Source organism: Panthera onca, chromosome E2 (genome assembly GCF_046562875.1).
Source record: "Panthera onca isolate mPanOnc1 chromosome E2, mPanOnc1 haplotype 2, whole genome shotgun sequence".
NCBI classification, from domain to species: domain Eukaryota; kingdom Metazoa; phylum Chordata; class Mammalia; order Carnivora; family Felidae; genus Panthera; species Panthera onca.
The window spans coordinates 36604925-36611945 of NC_138353.1; positions in this window are offsets into that span (position 1 = coordinate 36604925).

The window sequence follows — 7021 nt, forward strand, 5'->3', positions numbered from 1 at the left end:
ATATATATAAAATATTGACATTTAAGCAGATATTTCATTGTCACTCATTGACACTTTCATGGCTATATCTTGGAAACCTTTAAATAATATATGAAATATGATGTTGCATAAGCATATGACAGTTTTACAAATAGTTGATTTTCAAGTTTCCTTTTTTTAATGTTTATTTATTTTTGAGAGAGAGAGAGACAGAGTATGAGTGGAGGAGGGGGCAGAGAGACAGAGAGAGAGGGAGACACAGAATTCTTAGTAGGCTCCAGGCTCTGAGCTGTCAGTATAGAGCCCAGTGCGAGGCTCGAACCCATGAACTGTGAGATCATGACCTGAGCCAAAGTCACACGCTCAACCGACTGAGCCACCCAGGTGCCCCTTCAAGTTTCTTTCTGAATAAAGTATGCATATATTTCAGTCCATTGCTGATAAATACCTTTTGCATTATATTCAGTTCCTAACATTCTTTTGTAATACTTAATTGGATTAGAAAACAATCCACTGCTGGGTATTTATCCAAAGAAAACAGAAACATGAATTAAAAAAAGATATGTGCACCCTTATGTTTACTGCATCATTATTTATAATAGCCAAGATATGGAAGCAACCCAAAGGTCCACTGATAGATGAATAGATAAAGAAGATGTGATATTATATGTGTGTGTGTGTGTGTGTGTGTGTGTGTGTATAGTGGACTATTATTCAGCCATAAGTAGTGGGATCTTGCCATTTGCAGCAACATGGGTATTATGCTAAGTGAAGTCAGACAGAGAAAGACTAATACCATAAGATTTCACTTATAGGTGGAATCCAAGAAACAAAACAAATGAACGAATGAACAAACACAAACCACAAACTGACTCATAAATACAGAGAACAAGCTGGTGGTTGCCAGAGGGGAGGGTTATGAGGGATGAGCAAAATAGATGAAGGGGACTAAGAGGTATAGTCTTCCAGTTATAAATAAGTCATGGGAATGAAAAGTATAGCATAGGGAATATGGTCAATAATATTGTAATAACATATGGTGACAGATGGTAACTACATGTATCATGGTGAGCATTGTGTAATGTTTATAGAATTGTCGAATCACTATGTTGTTCACCTGAAACTAATATAATGTTGAATGTCAATGATACTTCAATAATAAAAACTTTTTTTAAAAGGCAAAGGCGATCCAAATGATCAAATGATCTCTTTGACATTGGGCCCTAGTATATGCCTCTCTCTTAAGCTATAATTAAAAAATATGAGAATCGTTTAACAATGTATAAATATATCAAATTACCATATTGTACATTTAAAATATAATTTATTTGTCAATTATTCCTCAAGATACCACGAGAAGAAAGAACTCCTATAAGTTTGCTTAAGGCTCTTCCAAGATTTTTTTCTGTTCTGACCAGGTTTTACCACCATTTCAGTAGAAGTGAATGAATCACTGAGAAATTCAGACTTTGGGTCCATTTCCGCCATATCACCACCCATGCACACCAGTCATGTTGTTTACAATTTAGTTAACTTAAGGTTAAAAAAATGATACCCAGTGCTTGCAAAGATAAACTGAAACGATCACTTGTTTATAAAGCTACATTTTTATAAGTCATTTGGTAAGGAACTTGGCAATATGAGAAGAGCTTAAAAATATTTATAAATATTGACCTAATAAATATGCTTCTGTGAATATAAACCAAGAAAAATATTCTGACTACATAAAGTGTGTGGGGAAAGGGGAAACACTAAAGTGCAAAGAAGATTATTGTAATATGTTTTACTACAGTACGAAATAGGGGGAAAGATATGAATGTCTCCAACTGGGAATTAGTTAAGTAGCCTATGGTACATCTGCTTTATAAAATATTATGCAATCATTAGAATGATAATTCTGAAGACTTTCTAATAACATAGAAAATACTTAATGGTATATTAAGTAAATTTACTTTGCTGTAACTGCACCTGTATCTATAATCCCTTTATACCTAATCTTCCATGCTTTTGTTCCTAAGAAACAGTTTGTAGGATTCGAACTCATATTTCTAGCCCCATGGCTCCCTCTGCAACACGTCTTCATTAAAATCTAACAGTCTTTCGTGTTCCTGAGAGAGAAGAGAATCTAAGTAGAGATGTAAAATTGAAACAGGAGGGATGAGGCTAGCCTGCAGATGAGCAATACAACAGTTTCAGTCTCGGATGAAATCCTGTATCTTTTTTTTTCTTCGTTTGCTTCCTGAAGATCCTTTAAAATCTTATTTCTCAGTGAGTAATTTTGTCTTTATGGTACAAAAGGTAATTCCCATACCTAATATTGTTTCTAAGCACATGTGAGTACCCTGCTGAGTTATATATGAGTTTTTTTATGAATATGACACAAAATGAAAATTCCATTTCTTGAATTGAAAAAAAAAATTAAATTGACTTTCACGCTCAAGTGAGTTGTTTCAGGGACTGGAGGGGGGGTTGCAGGATAGATTCAGTGCATCACCTACTCTATATTCATGTGTAATTGATGTAACTTTTAGCAATTGTTCTACATTTTCTAACATCATATTCAAAGGGTAAAGTTACAGACCTTATTGATTTTAAACAGATTTTAGGTTGCCCTCATCAAAAATTGTCTCCTCTTGGATAAAGGTATTAGCAGTATCTTTAAAAAGATGTTAAACTGCTGAGCACTCGAAGTTTTAGTCCTTTTGTTGTTTGAGTTAGATTCTGGTATATCTCGCAATATGCCCATTATGTAGTAAGAAATCGGCAGTCGGCATTCTAACTGTCATTGCTCATATTTTCTTCAATTTGGGGGCAATTTTTATAAAGCTCCCTAGACGGATAAACAACACTTTGGTATAGGGCATGGGATACTGTTTTTAGTGGCCCTGGTTGGCCAGTCATGAGGATGTCATTTCTGCCAGAGCAAACAATTAAAGTTGTGAATAGACAACATATTAGTGCTGATATGTGAGAGGGTTTTAAAGCCTGTGCAGGAAGTTTCACAGAGAAAAGATGATAAAAAAGAAAATGCATACACATTGGTGATGTTAAAGACGGCTTGTTCAAATTATAAATATAAATTATGAAATGTCACATGTTATATAAATGAATTTTCACATGGAAAACAATACTGGTTAAGTATCCTTATATTCCATGTGTATTGTTAGGTTCCAAAGCTTTTTAGTTAAGCAAAGGATATTTGCTGTTAAAGATGGAGTTATGGGCTCAAACTCAGGTCAAATGACTGCAAGACCATCCATTATGTCATCACACAAGAGTGAGGCAGCCTTAGAAGACACACATGCGCACATGAATATGAGCTCACCCATGCATGCATGCACATACACACAATGTGTCTTTAACGAACAGTATCAGTTATGTTTGTCTTAATCTCTCGTGTGTTCCTTGAATGAAAGTATTGTGTTATACTTACTGATAAATCTGGAAAGTCTATTACTCTGTCAGGCATATAATCAGTTCTCAATTAATATCTCTTAAATGTGTGAGTGAGTGACCGTGTATGTAATCATGTATTTATAGTGAGAACATGTTAAATGTTCTTTAGGTGTGTCCTAGAGAAAATCTTTATATATTAATCAACTCAAATAATTCTTATACCGGGAACAAATAACCTTTTTTTACTCAATCAATAGTAAAAGGTGAATTATTCAATTTAATATCCACATACTTTAACAGAAGAGGGTTTGGTGAGCAGAGCTGGTAAGCGCAATTGATATCCTTTGCAGAAATTTAACATTCTCACTTCCTGATGGCTCTGCTCTTAGCAAGAATATACTGGCAGAGGTGCCAGGACAACAGACGTTCTAAGCTGCTTATTACTACCTTGCTATGCAGGAACCATAAATGCAGCTTGTGTGAAGGAATTCAAGTGCAGGCTAATTGTTTTAAGTGTCTTTAATTGCAGCCTTCTGAGATCATTGGTCACTATTTGTAATATTATCTTTCCTTCCAGAAAGGAAAATGTAGCACTTATGGGAAACAACACAGACTTCCATGTAAAAATTAAAACAATATGTTTAACTGATGATACAGATAAGAGGTGTTCCATTTAGCGCCCTTATGTTAATTAAAATTTTAGGGTGATTCTGATTTCAATGCACTGTTCACTCTCTCGATTTAAGTACATTGTGTGCCATAGTTTAGAACCATGTAAGTGTTAGTGTTAGAAAACACTAGATGGTATCTAGCCAACCTCCTTATTTTGAGGATGGTCACAAAATTTTCCTGAACTCTGCTAGCATAGAAGATCTCTCCAGAACATGAGGAAACATATGGTTTGACATTTCGAATGAAGGATTCTGTGTAGAATTCTAGACATCTAACTCCTCTATAGATTCTCAATTTATGTGATAGAATAACTCAATAGCAAAACTTGCTTCTAGGGAAATCTGAGCCTCTGGCCCTAGACAAATTGAAAACATACCTGCTCTTCTGTATTTCTTATCGACTGACCCTGAAGCTTATGGGTTTTGTTTTTTGGGTTTTTTTGTTTTGTTTTGTTTTCTTTTTGTTCACTTTCTTTTTTGTTTGTTGTTGCATTTGAACTGAATGATTCCATGAGCTTAAATTTGTATCAGTAGTATCATTATTACTGTTGTCATATTTATTTCGTACAGCATATTTCTAACATGAATCGTTACTAGCTGAACTGACATTTTGAAAATACACTTAAGAGAATACAGCCTTTTATGAAGGAGAGAGGATGGTTCTGTTATGTCATAATAATAAAAATTCTTTGAGACTATAGTGTGATACTCTTTTTTTATGACATCCTGAACACCCTTTCTTGCTGAGGCTTTTGCAGGGGAAAGGGAAGACAGAAAAGACTAAGGTGAAGGGTAGGCATACAGGAGAATCACCCAGTGAGCATGAATTAGAGAAAAGATGGAATCACAGAGTGGCTCTCCAACTGTGAATGGTCAGGATTATTGGATACAAAGTCACTGAATGTACTTAATTCATTGATCAACAAAGCAATTTGGTCTTTGCAACCTTGTGAATATCAGAAATGGGATTTTAAAAGTGATTGTTGTGTGTATTATGTGGCCCAACTCAAAATTCATTGAACATAAACTTCCTGAGAAATCTTTAGCGTCTAAAAATAATGCTAAGGCTGAGCAAACAAAGATAGAAGCCAGGCTTACAAACAACTCAGTTTGGTGAAGTCAACAACATAAATCAGCATCTGGGAGATATGTGTTCTAAAAAGAAACCAAGCTCAAAGCATATTTTCCCCCCTGTGGAAATCAAGGTGGAAAAAGCCAATGCTTAGTTTTTTAAAGGGGAAGTAGAGTTCTATGTAGGTAAGTAAGATGGTTCAGAATGTCTTTGATATTATGGGCATTGCATAGCAGATAGTCCTTCAGATATCTAGGCAATTCTTCATGATAAAGAGAGGTTATCAAAATAGATATAGCAATACACATGTGGCAGAAGTAGACTTCTACTTCTTGACCTTAGTTTCTGGGCTTCAGTCATTCATTCCCTGCTTCTTCCTTATCCTGAATGTCCAGTCTCTAAACCATCATTTCCATCTCAAGAAGCTCACATTTTCTATGCTCATTTTTATGCGCATACATTTGAGCATAAGATCTTCCAAAACACACAACAGAGCCGCCAGATACTTACAGGGTTCAGCATCTAATTGCACATATTATAGATTTTGTATTTGATATGAGAGATTTTTTTCTGAAAGTGGTAGTAGATGGTCTTGAGAAATGAGTGCCCTGTTTTTTGTTTGTTTGTTTGTTTGTTTGTTTGCTTTTACCTCCTTAAGTATTCTGTAGATGAGGGTGTCCTTGCTGCCAAGATCTCTCACAATCCAAGGAAGAGACTACACCATCAAGAAACTCACAGGTCAAAAGTCTCACAGGAAGAGAAAGACATGTCAATATCCTTGGCTAGCCTGAGAAATATTCTTGGCTTCATTTGGGTAGGAAATTTATGTCTCCTGAGAATATCCCTGCTCTGTTTTGGCCACCTTGTAAAGAATGTCAGAGTGGCTCTGCACTGTGAGCCTAGAGCCTGATGTGAGGCTCAGACTCACAAACCTGTGAGATCACGAGCTGAGAAATTAAGAATTGGATGCTTAACCGACTGAGCCACACAGGAGCCCCTTGGAATTACGTTCTAATTGTGGGAGCGCTCTACCTAATCACCATCACCTGCTGTCTCAGTCTTAGCTATAGGCGGCATTTAGAGGAAAATGCAGTACTTTCCCCTTATCCGCAGTTTCGCTTTCCACAGTTTTAGTTCCCACTGTCAACTGAGGTCTGGAAGCCAGCGATCCTCCTTCTGACGAATCATCAGAAGGTTAATAGCAGTCTGACTACCTCGCAATGCCTGCATCTTTCACCTGGCTTGGTCTCCTTACACAGGCGTTTTATCATCTCCCGACATCAGAACAAGAATGGTGAGTACAGCGCAATGAGATATTTTGAGAGCGACCACATTCACATAACTTTTATGGTACAGTGGACCCTTGAACATGAGGTTACAGGCGCCGACCCTGGGCAGAGCCAAAAATCTTCCCCTAACTTTTGACTTTCCCAAAACTTAACTACTAAAACCTGTTGACCAGAAGCCTCACCGATAAAGTAGTCGATGAACACGTGTTTTGTATGCTATATGTATTATATACTGTATTCTTACAATAAAGTAAGCTAGAGGTAAAATGTTATTAAGAAAATCATAAGGAAGAGAAAATTTACATTTACAGGCCTGTAGAACAGTCATGTAGAAATGGACTCGTGCATTTCAAACCCGTGTTGTTCAGGGGTCAGCAGTGTATTGTTGTAATCGCTCTATTTTATTATTAGTCATCGCTAATCTCTGCCTGTTCCTAACTTCTAAAGTAAACTTTATCTTAGGTATGTATAGATAGGAAAAAACAGGATGTATGGAGGTTTGCTACTTTCCATGGTTTCAGGCATCCACTGGGGGTTTTGGAAGGTATCCTCCATGGATAAGGGGGACAACTTACAGCATTGGTCTGAATGCCTTGCTTGAATCCATTTTTTAT